Source organism: Lepidochelys kempii, chromosome 5 (genome assembly GCF_965140285.1).
Source record: "Lepidochelys kempii isolate rLepKem1 chromosome 5, rLepKem1.hap1, whole genome shotgun sequence".
In the NCBI taxonomy this organism is placed as follows: Eukaryota; Metazoa; Chordata; order Testudines; family Cheloniidae; genus Lepidochelys; species Lepidochelys kempii.
Window position 1 is genome coordinate 16,836,428 of NC_136384.1, and position 15,195 is coordinate 16,851,622.

The 15,195-nt window shown below is 46.2% G+C and overlaps 1 protein-coding gene across 2 annotated transcripts in view; it reads left to right on the forward strand.

Moving 5' to 3' along the window:
* Nucleotides 1-9,904: 9,904 nt before the first annotated feature.
* The window catches only part of ME2 (malic enzyme 2), a 48,914-nt gene continuing 43,623 nt past the window's right edge, over nt 9,905-15,195 (forward strand). For both annotated transcript variants that reach the window (XM_073343547.2, XM_073343549.2), the window contains exon 1: nt 9,905-10,046. The gene's annotated coding sequence lies outside the window, so the exon portion shown is untranslated. The remainder of the gene's footprint in view (nt 10,047-15,195) is intronic.

The following is a 15,195-nucleotide window of genomic DNA, read 5'->3' on the forward strand; positions in this document are numbered from 1 at the left end:
GCAGAAACCAGCATAGACCTTAGCTTTATTCAACCCCAGTGTATGTGAGCTCAGGGCCTTTCAACCCATAGATAGATGGAAATTAATTTTAAATAGAAAACGTCTGCTAGTTGAACATGTCTCTGAATTTCCAGGAAAACCAAAGGGCCTTGCTTCCAGAAAATGACAGGAGCTGCTCAGAAACTGGTTCTTCTTTCACTTGCAGCTCCCAAGTAAGGGACCTCCACAATTTGGAGCACAGATTGGCCTCAGTGGATAAACCCCAAAGCTGCCTTTGTTTTGGAGGGTTTCTTACTGACCCTTCAGCTTTGTTTCCTCACTCTCTAGTCTGATACTCAGAGTTCACAAGCATCAAGCTTTTCCAGATGCAGATGATTATACTGAGACAAGCAAGCCACACTAATCAGCCAGCTACCTGAAGGACTTGTGGTTGCCTTTGCCTGGGATTTGGAAGTGAGGTCATTTAGGTATTTCTTTTTCATCTCACTTTGTAATCTCAACTCTCCAGATGCTGCTAAAAGCACCTAGCCCCATTGTCCAGCTAGTGGCATCTCAGTTTACACATGACATCTGACCAAGCCAGAGCACGTGCCCAGCAAAGAGTGAGAGCAGGAGGTGGCTATAGTACTGGTAAACAAAGCTGGCCAGGAGTTTTTATATTCATTGCAAAATGCTCCTTTGTCAGAAATGAAACTGTTCGCAGGGATGGGCTGGTTCTGACAAATTTCCCAACTCAGAATATTTCAGAAAAAAAATTCTGATTTGTTTAATTAGACCTCTGTGGAGTTGGTTTGAAACAACTTTCCATCTAGAAATTTGTTACTTTATAGTCTGAAATTGAAGCAAAACATTTTGATCCAATCTCAATTTTATTTTAGATTTTGGGGTTCTGAACATTTTCAGGATTTTGAGTTTGTCCCAAATCAGGATGGGAAAAATTTGAAAATCTCAAATTCTCCTAGGAAGGGAAAACCAGTTCCGGGCCAGCTCTCCTCTTCTCCTCCCCTGTTCCTTTTATCAGTCTGTTTTTTTTCACTCTGTCCAGTGTCTTTCATTTTCATGCACCCTTTTTCTTTCTTCTTTGCTAATCCCTGTGCACACCATTTCTTGAAAGTGGAGCTTTTAAATATCAATATCTCAAGGAAGGACAATATCATTATACCCACTCTACAGATGGAGAAACTGAGGCAAGGGAGCCAAAATGATTTCTCCCACCCACCCAGTAAACCCATGATAGAGTTGGGATTAGAACTCAGGTCTTGTGAATCCCACTCCAGTGAGCAATCCACTAGGCTACACTACTTTCCCTTTTCCTTCATACAAAATGAAGATGCTCAGCACTGTACAGGATTGGGTTCCTTGCCTTTCAAGAGTTGATAAGCACACAATGAGACTTTCTATTGGACCAACAAATAAAATGAGTCCTTTTGCCTTGACAGTCCTGGCATGTTACACCTTGATGGGCTTTGAGCTTTCACAGGATTGGTTACTTTCAAGGGTCAATAGAACTAAGAAAAATAAACCACTTAGGGGGGCCTTTCCCATCCCAGGTCATCTCCCCAGTCCTTGGTCTCAGCTGTGAATAGTGAGTATTCTCCCAGGTGCTTTTTCTTAGTGAGCCTGTCACTCCTGTCCTGAGATGGAGCTCTGATGTAGATACCTAGGACTACAGTTCATATGCACAGGCCCTTTTATCTGGAGAAGGAGAGAGGGCTATATATTAGTTCCTGGGCCTTAAATCTTGATGCTACTTTATTAAACAACTTTGAAAGTGTCATGCTTTGCTCTGAGTTACACACTAACAGTATGATGATACAGAGGTGATTAAGCATTGGAATGGACAACAACCAAGGGAAGAGGTGGATTCTCCATCTCTGGATGTCTTCATATCAAGACCAGGATGCCTTTTTAGAATATATGCTTTAGTCAAACATTAGTTACTGGGCTCAACGCAGGGGTACTTGAATGAAATTTTACAGTTTCTAATATAGAGGAGGTCACTAGATAATCTAATGCAGTGGTTCTCAACAAGGGGTATGTGTACTAGGGGTACACAGAGGTCTTCCAGGGGTACATCAACTTATCTAGATATTTGCCTAGTTTTACAACAGGCTACATAAAAAGCACTAATGAAGTCAGTGCAAACTAAAATTTCATACAGACAATGACTTGTTTATACTGCTCTAAATACTATACACTGAAATGTAGGTACAATATTTATATTCCAATTGATTTATTTGATAATTACATGGTAAAAATGAGAAATTCAGCAATTTTTCAGTATTTCTGTGCTGTGACACTTTCGTCTTTTTATGTCTGATTTTGTAAGCAAGCAGTTTTTAAGTGAGGTGAAACTTTGGGGGTAGGCAAGACAACTCAGACTCCTGAAAAGGGTACAGGAGTCTGGAAAGGTTAAAAGCCACTGATCCTAATGGTCCCTTCTGGCTTTAAATTGTCAGCATGGATCTATGAGCTGTGAAATTGAGAGGGGCTAGTCCTCTGAAGACCAAATGGGTTTGAGAAGGCCGGGATGAAAGAGGCCAGAATTTATTGATGCCTAAGGGGCCAGTAATCCTTCTGGCAATCATAAAGCTAATGCCACCACCATCATAGGAGCCAAAATAAGCTGCTATGGGTTGAGCACCAAACATGGGCTCAAAAGGGATGGAGGGGACTATTTCTTTCATTATATACAATTTATAAAATCACATAAACATAGCAATGATTTAATGACTTATGTGAGGCATCATCAAAGCAGCCTGCCTTCATTATATGAATGAAATAACACCCCTTACTCCTCTCTTCAAAGAAGAGCTTTTGCTGTGAGTTTTAGACCCCCCAGACCTGCCACATCTCACTAACTGGAGATGAATGCCTGGCTGCGAGGATGGTACTGCCAGGAAGGCTTTGGCTTCCTTGACCACGGGATGCTGTTGCATCTTGCTGGGATGCAAGAAGAAGGGCTGCTGAGCAGAGATAGGACCCACCCATGGAGGAAGGGGAAGAGCATATCTGGAGACAGACTGGCTAACCTAGTGAGGAGGGCTTTTGACTAGATTCAACGGGAACAGGTGATAAAAGGCCACAGAGCCCAAGTTAAGAACATAGAGACCTGGGAGAAAGGTTGGAATCTGGGGGGAGCAAGGGCTGTTATAGCAGGGATGAGGGAGAGACAAGGGAACGTAGCGGGAAAATCAAATCAGTACCTTAGTTGGCTGTATATTAATGCAAGATGTATGGGGAAATAAGCAGGAAGAACTAGAAATGGTGGTCAATAAACACAACTATGACACTTGGTAGGATAATACACATGACTGGAATGTTGGTATAGAAGGGTACAGCTTGCTCAGGAAAGACTGGCAGGGGGGAAAAGGAGGAGGTGTTGTCTTATATATTACAAATGTATACACTTGGACTGAGATTGAGATGGAAATAGGAGACAGACTTGTTGAAAGTCTCTGGGTAAGGATAAAAGGGGTAAAAACCAAATGTGATGTCAGGGTCGGGGTCTACTACAGACCACCTAACCAGGAAGAAGAGGAGGTTGGGGCTTTTTTTAAACAACTAACAAAATCTCCAAAACACAGGACTTGGTGGTGATGGGGGACTTCAACTACCCAGACATCTGTTGGGAAAATAATAGCATAGCAGGGCACAGATTATTCAACAAGTTCACGGAATGCACCAGAGACCATTTTTTAGTTCGGAGAGTGGAGAAAGCTGCTAGGGGACAGTTTGTTTTAATTTTTACAAACAGTAAGGAACTGGCTGAGAATTTGAAAGTGGAAGGCAGCTTAGGTGAAAGTGATCATGAAATGGTAGAATTCATGATTCTAAAGAACGGTAGGAGGGAAAACAGCACAATAAAGATAATGGATTTCAAGAAGGCAGACTTTAGCAAACTCCAGGAGTCGGTAGATAAGATAAAATGTGATGAGGTTCAACAAGAACAAGTGCAGAGTTCTGCAGTTAGAAAGGAAGAATCCCATGCACCGCTACAGGCTGGGAATTGACTGGCTAAGCAGCAGTTCTGCAGAAAAGGACCTCGGGGTTACAGTGGACGAGGAGCCGGACATGAGTCAGCAGTGTGTCCTTGTTGCCAAAAAGGCCAATGGCATATTGGGCTGTATTAGTAGGAGCACTGTCAGCAGATCAAGGGAAGTGATTATTCCCCTCTATTTGGCACTGGTGAGGCCACACCTGGAGTACTGCATCCAGTTTTGGGCCCCCCACTACAGAAGGGATGTGGACAAATTGGAGAGAGTCCAGTGGAGGCAACAACAATGATTAGGAGGTTGGGGCACATGACTTACGAGGAGAGGCTGAGAGAACTGGGGTTATTTAGTCTGCAGAAGAGAAGGGTGAGGGGAGATTTGATAGCAGCCTTCAACTACCTGAAGGGGGGTTCCAAAGAGGATGGATCTAGACTGTTCTCAGTGGTAGCAGATGACAGAACAAGGAGCAATGGTCTCAAATTGCAGTGGGGGAGATCTAGGTTGGATATTAGGAAACACTATTTCACTAGAAGGGTGGTGAAGCACTGGAATGGGTTACCTGGGGAGGTGGTGGAACCTCCATCCTTAGAGGTTTTTAAGGCCCGGCTTGACAAAGCCTTGGCTGGGATAATTTAGTTGGGGGTTGGCCCTGCTTTGAGCAGGGGATTGGACTAGATGACCTCCTGAGGTCTCTTCCAACCGTAATCTTCTATGATTCTATGATCCCAAGAGAAGCAAGTCTAAGGGGAAAAACAGTTCAAGAGAGTTGGCAGTTTTTCAAGGAGACATTATTAAGGGCACAAGAGCAAATAATCCCATTGCGTAGGAAAGATAGGAAGTATGGCAAGAGACAACCCTGGCTTAATGATCTGAAACTCAAAAAAGAGTCCTACAAAAAGTGGAAACGAGGCCAAATTACAAAGGAGGACTATAAACAAAGAACAGACATATGCAGGGATAACATTAGAAAGACCAAAGCACGAAAGAAGATTAAACTAGCTAGAGACAGAAAGGTCAACAAGAAAACATTCTACAAATACATTCGAAGCAAGAGGAAGACCAAGGACAGGGTAGGCCCGTTAATCAATGAAGTGGGGGGAACAATAACAAAAAATGTGGAAATGGCAGAAAAGTGCTAAATGACTTTTTCCTTTTTGGTGAAAACTGACAGTTGTGATTGGATGTTTAACACAGTGAATGCCAATGAAAATGAGGTGATCGGAGGCTAAAATAGGGAAAGAACAAGTTAAAAATTACTTAGACAAGTTAGATATCTCCAGGGTCTGATAAAATACATCCTAGAATACTCAAGGAGCTGGCTGAGGAAATATCTGAGACATTACCGATTATAATTGAAAAATCATGGGAGACGGGAGAGATTCCAGAGGACTGGAAAATGGCACTCTATTTGCCCATCTATTAAAAGGGAAATAAGGACAACCTGGGGAATTACAGACCAGTCAGCTTAACTTCAGTACCCAGAAAGATAATGTTTGCATATTGATTGCTTAATTATTTGCTCCACCTAGAAGATAACAAAGTGATAAGTAAGTCAGCATGGAGTTGTCAAGAACAAATCATGTCAAACCAACCTAATAGCTTTCTTTGACAGAAAGAAAAGGAGTACTTGTGGCACCTTAGAAACTAACCAATTTATTTGAGCATAAGCTTTCGTGAGCTACAGCTCACTTCACTGGATGCATATTATGTAATTATTATATAATTATTATGCATCCGATGAAGCGAGCTGTAGCTCACGAAAGCTTATGCTCAAATAAATTGGTTAGTCTCTAAGGTGCCACAAGTCCTCCTTTTCTTTTTGCGAATACAGACTAACACTGCTGCTACTCTGAAACCTTTCTTTGACAGGGTAACAAGCATTGTGGATATGGGGGAAGTGATAAATGTTTACACCTTGACTTTTGTATGGCTTTTGATACTGTCTCATATGACCTTCTCATAAACCAACTAGGGAAATACAACCTAAATGAAGCTACTACAAGGTGGGTGCATAACTGGTTGGAAAACTTCCCAGAGAGTAGTTATCAGTGGCTCATAGTCAAGCTGGAAGGACATATCGAGTGGGGTCCCACAGGGATCAATTCTGTGTCTGATTCTGTTCCATATCTTCATCAATGATTTAGATAATGGCATAGGGAGTATACTTATAAAGTTTGCAGGTGATACCAAGATGGGAGGGGTTGCAAGCGCTTTGGAGGATTGGATTAAAATTCAAAATGAGCTGGACAAACTAGAGAAATAGTTTGAAGTAAACAGGATGAAATTCAATAAGGACAAATGCAAAAGTACTCCACTTAGGAAGGAACAATCAGTTGCACACATACAAAATGGGAAATGACTGCCTAGGAAGGAGTACTGCAGAAAGGGATCTGGGGGTCATAGTGGATCACAAGCTAAATATGAGTCAACAGTGTAACACTTGCAAAAAAAGGAAATATCATTTTGGGATGAATTAGCAGAAGCGTTGTAAGCAAGACATAAGAACTAATTCTTCCGCTCTACTCCACACTGGTTAGGCCTCAACTGGAGTATTGTGTCCAGTGCTGGGTGCCACATTTCAGGAAAGATGTGGACAAATTAGAGAAAGTCCAGAGAAGAGCAACAAAAATTATTAAAGGTCTGGAAAACATGACCTGTGAGGGAAGATTGAAAAAATTGGGTTTGTTTAGTCTGGAGAAGAGAAGACTGAGAGGGGACATGATAACCGTTTTCAAGTACATAAAAGTTTGATACAAGGAGGATGGAGAAAAATTGTCCTCCCTTACCTCTGAGGATAGGACAAGAAGCAATGGCCTTAAATTGCAGCATAGGCAATTTAGGTTGGACATTAGGAAAAAGTTCCTGTCAGTATGGTTAAGCACTGGAATAAATTGCCTAGGGAGGCCGTGGAATCTCCATCATTGGAGATTTTTAAGAGCAGGTTAGACAAACACCTGTCAGGGATGGTCTAGATTAGTGGTTCTCAACCAGGGGTACATGTACCCACAAGGGTACACAGAGGTCTTCCAGGGGGTACATCAACTAATCTAGATATTTGCTGAGTTTTACAACAGGCTATGTAAAACACACTAGTGAAGTCAGTGCAAAGTAAAAATTCATACATTGACTTTTTTATATTGCTTGCTATACTATCCACTGAAATATAAGTACAATATTTCTATTCCAATTGCTTCATTTTATAATTAAATGGTAGAAATGAGAGAGTGTGCTGTGACACTTGTATTTTTATGTCTGATTTTTGTAAGCAAGTTGTTTTTGAGTGAGGTGAAACTTCGGGGTATGCAAGACAAATCAGATTCCTATAAGGGGTACAGTAGTCTGGAATGGTTGAGAGCCACTGGTCTACATAATACTTGTCCTGCCATGAGTGCAGGGGACTGGACTAGATGACCTCTCAAGGTCCCTTCCAGTCCTATGATTCTTCTTGGATTAATTTCAAGACAGTTTTTAAAGAATCACCCCCTCAAAAGAAATGATTTTGCAGCATGTTTCACTGTGACTAAGGCATTTAATATTCCTCAATCATATTGGGCCAGATCCTCAACTGGTTTACATTGACATGGCACCATTGAAATGAATACAGCTACATTGATTTATGCCCATTAAGGATGAATGTTTTTAAATCTCTCTCCTTCAAGCTGTCTTAGCCTGTCACACAGCCTTGAACTTTCATGTTACTAAAACAAGTTTTTTTTGGTTTACATCTTCCATACCATGCTTATCTGAAATGTTTCAGGGACATCAAAGCCATATCGATAAATGCGGGGGAGAGAAGGAGGAAGTAGCTGGGTATGTAATTCACAACAGGTCTCAAAATCATGATTAGGAGAAGAGGGAGCTTTGATTAAATGGGGTTGTAGTGTGTATATATATATATTTATTACAGTTGTTACTATAGCAACTCTGCCTCACTTAACTACACAGTGCTAATTCGCATGCCTAACCATCTGAGTCATCACAGCTAACATGACAAAATTAATAGCTTTGCATCTTTTAACATTAACAAGGCTGCACAGCATCAGACTGGAGAGGGAAAGGTCCCCAGGGAAAGGAGAACCAAGTGGCTCCAGGTGGTCTGAGCAGTGGTGGTTCATACTGCATCTGGCCCCCAAACCAATCACCACCCCTATAGCATAGGGGAAAGTATATTTTCTCTTCTGTAAAAGGGGCTGGAAGGACTGCTGTGCAGTTTTGTGTTGCGATTCTCCAGTGGGCCCTGGTACTACAGTGTTTGGCCTGCCACAGGTGCTGCCCTTCTGTCCAGAGCCGTAACTAAACATTTTAGAGCCTGGGACGAGCAGTCATATTTGCGCCCCCTAGAGGCAATGTGCAGGGGGTCACATGGGGTCATGTGCCCCCTCAAGATTTCTGCCTCCCATTTAGCAGAGAGGTTTTCAAACTGTGGGGCATGCCTTCCTAGCGGGATGCACCCTACAGTTTGAAAACAGTCTACTCCTGCCAAGAGCTGGCAGATCAGAAGCTGGTGGGAGCCGACTGGCCCGCTCAGGCCTCTGGTTCTTTGTGCTATGGCAGCCAGGGTGCTGGCTGGCTGGCAGCCCTCCCTGCCCTGCTCCCCAAGCGGCTGCCTCTGCATGGGGGGTGCTCCACAGACAGGGCGGGCGACACAACTCTGAGCTGTTTCCCTGACACACTCTTGTGTCGCCCCCGAAGAAACCTGGCTGCTGCTGGGGTGGTCCCTGGAGCCAGCAGCTGGAGGCTGCCAAGCAGTGGCTGGTGCGGCTGCCCCTAGACCGCTGCTCAGGAGGTCCCCGGGGCCACTGCACTTGCCGCTGCTCAGGAAGTCCCTGGGGCCGGCTGCCAGAGCAGCGGCTGGTGCAGCTGGCCCCCAGGCCGCTCCGGCAGCAGCCCATGCAGCTAACTGCAGGGCTGCCCAAGCAGCTGGCTGCGGGGGTCGCTCCAGCAGCAGCCGGTGTTGCTGTCCTGCGGCCACCTGAGCACCTGGCCCTGTGGTCAGCCACACTGGCCGCTGCAGAAGTCATGGAGGTCGTGGAAAGTCACAGAATCTGTGACTTCTGCGACCTCCGTGACAGACATGCAGCCTTACTTATGTCTAAAGCTGGCTTGGTTTGGATGAACCCAGAGAGGCTTCACACTTCTACCTCTCAAATGCCCCTTGTTTTAGTCCTGAAGTTCCCTACCTTCCATGCACTGTGGTGTCCTCTCACTTGTATCATCAAAAATTATTTCCATCAGAACCAAAGAACCCTGAAACTGAAAAAGCGTTGTGTTTACGGACGGTGGGAATTCTACCTCGCTTGAAGTTCCCTGCATGAATAATGAAACTGTGTCCCTCTCTGCACCCCACATTTGGGCTTGTGCAGCGTGAGGGCAATGCACATGAGCCATAGCACAGCATGAAATATGGGTAACGCCCTCCCCCACCCCATCCACTCGATGCCTGGCCCCTCCACACCACCACCCCAGTCTCACATCTCCTGCACCCCTTCAGGCCCCAGATTCTCCCCCCACCCCACTCCATTCCACCTGCCACCACCTCAGTCCCCCAGCCACTCCATAATCACCCTCCCATCCCCACTCCTTTTCCCTCCCTCTCCCATCTCTCTGCAACTAGCCCCACCGGCCTTCCCCCACCCTTGGCTGGGTTCTTCATAGACCCGGGGATAAAACATCTCCCTCCCCCGCCCCCTCGTGTCCCTGCTCATCTCGCACGCTGATTGGCTGTCCCTATTAGCATCTCCAGCAGCTGCTCCCTCCCTGTCTCAGCCCCGCCCCCTGCCGGCGGCGTCGAGAGCTGGGTAGCTGAGCGTCATCCGTCCGCCGCCTCTCAGTAGTTGAGTTGAATTGTCAGTCAGAGGGAACGCCCCGCCCTCTGGAGTGTCCCTCCCAGGCTCTGCCCTGCCTGTTTCATTCCGTGCACGGTGCCGAGGGGGAAGTATCTCTGGCGGAGGAGGGCTGCTGGCTGGTGCAGAGACTAACGCAGGTTCAAGTCCTGGGGCAGCATCACACAGAGGGCAGCAGCAGGAGGAAGAGGTAGCAGCTCCTGCCCTGGTAATTATTTTCCATTTCAATATTAAGAGCATTACAACTCTTTTAAGGCCCCATTTTGGGGCATTTTGTATAAGACTTTGTTTCCTGGTCATTTCCTTCCTGAAACTCTTCCTCCTTAGGAGCCTTGTTCTGGGGCATCTGTCTGCTCCCTGATGTGTGTGGGGCATGGGTGAGAGCCACAGTGTTTGGTTCAGGCTGTGGTCAAGATTAAGCCTGGGTTGTTGTTTATTATTGCAGTCACAGGCTTCACAAATACCAGCATCATAGGCAGCACTTCTGAGGGAGCAGTTCTGTTATAATAAATCCTGCTTGTCTGCTTGCTCTGTCCTGTTGTAACAGGAGCATCGCTGCTACACCTATAGGCCACATTGATGTAGGATGATGAGGGTTCTGTGTGTCTTGCTACTGCTAAACCATCCCTGCCTAAGGATGGCTTGCTCACAAGATGCCTCTGGAGAGCAAATTGGTTCTGCAATTAGATTGCACTGAAAATTATTTCCCCTTTAGGGAGAGTACCGTTCATCCTGCTCACAACGGCTTTGTTCTCGCTCCACTTCCTGCAAACTACTCCATTCAAATGCCGCCTCTTGAAATTAAACCGCTTGCAGTCTTTTCTGTATCTCTTGCTGGTGTCGAATATTCCCTCTGCTCAGCCAGGAAGGGAGTGTGTCCCCCAGACGGGTGGGTTCCTTGTGAACAACTTAATCTTTTTATGAAAGGAAGCAAGATGTATGTTGTTGACACAGTAAAATGGGTTGGTTATTCATGCGTTCTTTTTTCCAAAATAGCAAAAGTGAAAATGAAAACGACAAACTAATGAGTTGCAAGACTTTGCTGTTTTAAACAGAAACCTCTTGAGTCAGGCCACTGTGAAAACACACAGGGCTTAGATACTGTTGAAATATCTGAAGCCCTGTCCCTGAGCTGACAGTTTGCGTGCTGACATTGAACCTGGAGTGAATTTTTATGGCAGAGCCATAAAGCCTTGAAAGTAAAAGTTCATAAATGGTGGAAATGCTGATGCAGGCTTTGAGTAGGAAATGTTAGGCTGGTTGATATTTTTAGGACTAGCTTCTGCAAGCCTTGGTTTGATCTGTTGTTGTCTATCTGGTAAAAGAAATGTCAGTGATGATTTGAAATGCCATTGTTACATTCCTGTTAAATTTCATCTTATTATTACACTGTACGTTTAGATGCTTGTGTTCTGCTTGAGTAAAACTGAGAAAGTCAAGTAATAGCATTAACCCGTAGTCAGTTAAAGGAAACTCTACTGCGTTTGTGATATGGATGAAGTTATGGTAGAAGAACTATTCTTTGTCCCAGAAAAATGTTACCATTGTGACAAATGAATATCTGCTTTGTTGGTGTGTGTGTGTGTGTGTGTGTGTGTATGTATGTATATATGTGCAGTGGTGAGCTGGAGCTGGTTCACACTGGTTCGCTAGAACCGGTTGTTAAATTTAGAAGCCCTTTTAGAACCGGTTGTCCCACAAGGGACAACCGGTTCTAAAAGGGCTTCCAAATTTAACGATCAGCCAAAAGTGGCACCTTAGGCACTGGCTCCGTGGGTGCTCTGTGGCTGGAGCACCCACGGGGAAAATTTGGTGGGTGCGGAGCACCCACCGGCAGCTCCCCAGCTCACCTCAGCTCTGCTTCTGCCTCTGAGTTATATGCCGCCCCACTCTGCGTCTCCTCCCCCACTTCCCATGAATCAGCTGTTTGCGCAGGAAGCCTTGGAGGGCTGAGAAGCAAGTGGTGGCTTCGCACTCAGGCCCAGAGAGGCGGCGCGGAGGTGAGCTGGGGCGGGAGGGGTGCAAGGAGGGCTGCCTGCGCACCAGCAGGTAACCTGGGGGGCGCAGGGGAACCGTTCCCCGCCCCAGCTCACCTCCGCCTCCCTGGGCCTGAGTGTGAAGCCACCGCCTGCTTCTCAGCTCCCCCAACCCCGCCCCCAGCTTCCCGCGCAAACAGCTGATTTGCAGGAAGCAGGGGCGGAGAAGCAGAGCATGATGGCCCGTTCAGGGGTGGAGGCGGAGGTGAGGTGAGCTGGGGCCAGCCATGGGGCGGGGAGCTGCCGGTGGGTGCTCTGCACCGACCAATTTTTCCCCATGGGTGCTCCAGCCCTGGAGCACCCACAGAGTCGGCGCCTAAGGCTCCACTTTTGATGTGATCAGTGGGGGGAGCGGCCGCTGTCCCTGCTCCCCCCCTAGCTACGCTCCCCCTCCCCTAGGAGCCAGAGGGACCTGCCAGATGCTTCCTGGGAGCTGCCCCAGGTAAGCAGTGCTGGGACTCCCCACCTTGCCCCCCGGCAGGTCCCTCTGGCTCTTAGGGGCGGGGTGGGCACTCACTACGGTGGCCCACGAGACCCTCCTGCCTGGTTCTGGGGGCAGTCAGGGGACAGGGGAGGAGGTGGATGGGGCAGGAGTCCCGGGGGTGTGGGGGTGGGCCACGACCCCCTCGTGGGGTGAGGAGGGAACGGGTTGTTAAGATTTTGGCAGCTCATCACTGCATATGTGTGATCATGAGCTTGGTATGGGCCTTCTGTGCTCATCGTGACTCCTTGGAAATAACATACGTTGGTGTCATATGAATCCGGTAGGTGATACCTGACAAGAAACTAGAAGCTTGTCTCATGTAAACCGAGAATGTGATGAGACTACAAATTGTAAGCTGTTTGGGACAGGGATTGTCCTTTTTTTTTTTTTTTTTTTTTTTGTTCTGTGTTTGTACAATACCAAACACAATGGGGCCTTAGCATGCTGTGCTTTGGTGGATGCTCATTAAATGTTCTCTTGGATTGCAACAGAAGTTTCCATTTCAACAGTAACAGTGGAAGGAACCACTTTGAACTGTTGCATGAGCTAGTGTCTAATTTTAGGTATGTGTTTTTAGAGTCTTTTTGTTGTGCAGGGGGGAACACTTTTTAAAAAGAAGTATTTGGCTGTTCAGTATGTTTGGAATGACTGAGCCTTATTTATAACAGTGAATCGTTTCCATGTTGCTCCTATTTAGGCTACATCTAATTTTAGCATGCAACCCAAATGGTTAGGCTCTGTTCTGGGCTTTTCTGCAGGAAAGTATTTTCTCTTCCAATCGCAGGGTAGCCGTGGAACTGCTACTGGAAAAGAAGGGAGCAATGACCATGGATCCTCTGGTTTTGTTCCATTCCTCCCTCACTGTGTCCCCGGTCAGTTGCAGTGCTGGGAGTCCCAGGGAATCATAGAATATCAGGGTTGGAAGGGACCTCAGGAGGTCATCTAGTCCAACCCCCTGCTCAAAAGCAGGACCAATCCCCAATTAAATCATCCCAGCCAGGGCTTTGTCAAACCTGACCTTAAAAACTTCTAAGGAAGGAGATTCCACCACCTCCCTAGGCAACGCATTCCAGTGTTTCACCACCCTCCTAGTGAAAAAGTTTTTCCTAATATCCAACCTAAACCTCCCCCACTGCAACTTGAGTTACTCCATTACTCCTTGTCCTGTCCTCTTCTACCACTGAGAATAGTCTAGAACCATCCTCTCTGGAACCACCTCTCAGGTAGTTGAAAGCAGCTATCAAATCCCCCCTCATTCTTCTCTTCTGCAGACTAAACAATCCCAGTTCCCTCAGCCTCTCCTCATAAGTCATGTGTTCCAGACCCCTAATCATTTTTGTTGCCCTTCGCTGGACTCTTTCCAATTTATCCACATCCTTCTTGTAGTGTGGGGCCCAAAACTGGACACACTACTCCAGATATGGCCTCACCAATGTCGAACAGAGGGGGACGATCACATCCCTCGATCTGCTCGCTGTGCCCCTACTTATACATCCCAAAATGCCATTGGCCTTCTTGGCAACAAGGGCACACTGCTGACTCATATCCAGCTTCTCGTCCACTGTCACCCCTAGGTCCTTTTCCGCAGAACTGCTGCCTAGCCATTCGGTCCCTAGTCTGTAGCTGTGCATTGGGTTCTTTCATCCTAAGTGCAGGACCCTGCACTTATCCTTATTGAACCTCATCAGATTTCTTTTGGCCCAATCCTCCAATTTGTCTAGGTCCCTCTGTATCCTATCCCTGCCCTCCAGCGTATCTACCACTCCTCCCAGTTTAGTATCATCCGCAAATTTGCTGAGAGTGCAATCCACACTATCCTCCAGATCATTTATGAAGATATAGAACAAAACCGGCCCCGGGACCGACCCCTGGGGCACTCCACTTGACGCTGGCTGCCAACTAGACATGGAGCCATTGATCACTACCCGTTGAGCCCGACAATCTAGCCAACTTTCTACCCACCTTATAGTGCATTCATCCAGCCCGTACTTCTTTAACTTGCTGACAAGAATACTGTGGGAGACCGTGTCAAAAGCTTTGCTAAAGTCAAGAAACAATACATCCACTGCTTTCCCTTCATCCACAGAACCAGTAATCTCATCATAGAAGGCGAATTGATTAGTCAGGCATGACCTTCCGTTGGTGAATCCATGCTGACTGTTCTTGATCACTTTCCTCTCCTCTAAGTGCTTCAGGATTGATTCTTTGAGGACCTGCTCCATGATTTTTCCGGGGACTGAAGTGAGGCTGACTGGCCTGTAGTTCCCAGGATACCTCAGAATATTGTTCTGAAACTTGCTCTCTCTCCTCACCCCGCTTTTCACAGTGAAACCATGTTGGTTCTGCTGGGTTAAGGCCCTTCATGCTTGAAGGAAGCCTCATGGGCAGTTCACCATCCACAGTCCTTATGAGAATTCTTCAGACTAGGGCACCAATTCTTCACACACTTATGCAAGTGCTTAACTTTCCTACCATGAGTCTTCCCATTGAAATCAGTGGAGCTACTCGTGGTAATAGAGTTAAGCACATGCCTTTGCAGGATTGAGCCCTAAATCAGAACAGCACCTTCCACAAAATAGCGCTGGGCAAGGCTGCTTTAGAACCTAATAAGATCATTGTATTAAGAACTCCAGAACAGTAACTGCTGGATCAGTTACTCTATTAAAGACCAAAAAGAAAAGGAGTACTTGTGGCACCTTAGAGACTAACCAGTTTCTTTGAGCATAAGCTTTCGTGAGGTCACTTCATCGGATGAAACCTGTCTATTAAAGACTTCTCTCACATTGTGTGGTGAGATAAGAGCTTTTATGAGTCCCTCGATATCGCTAGACATAGGC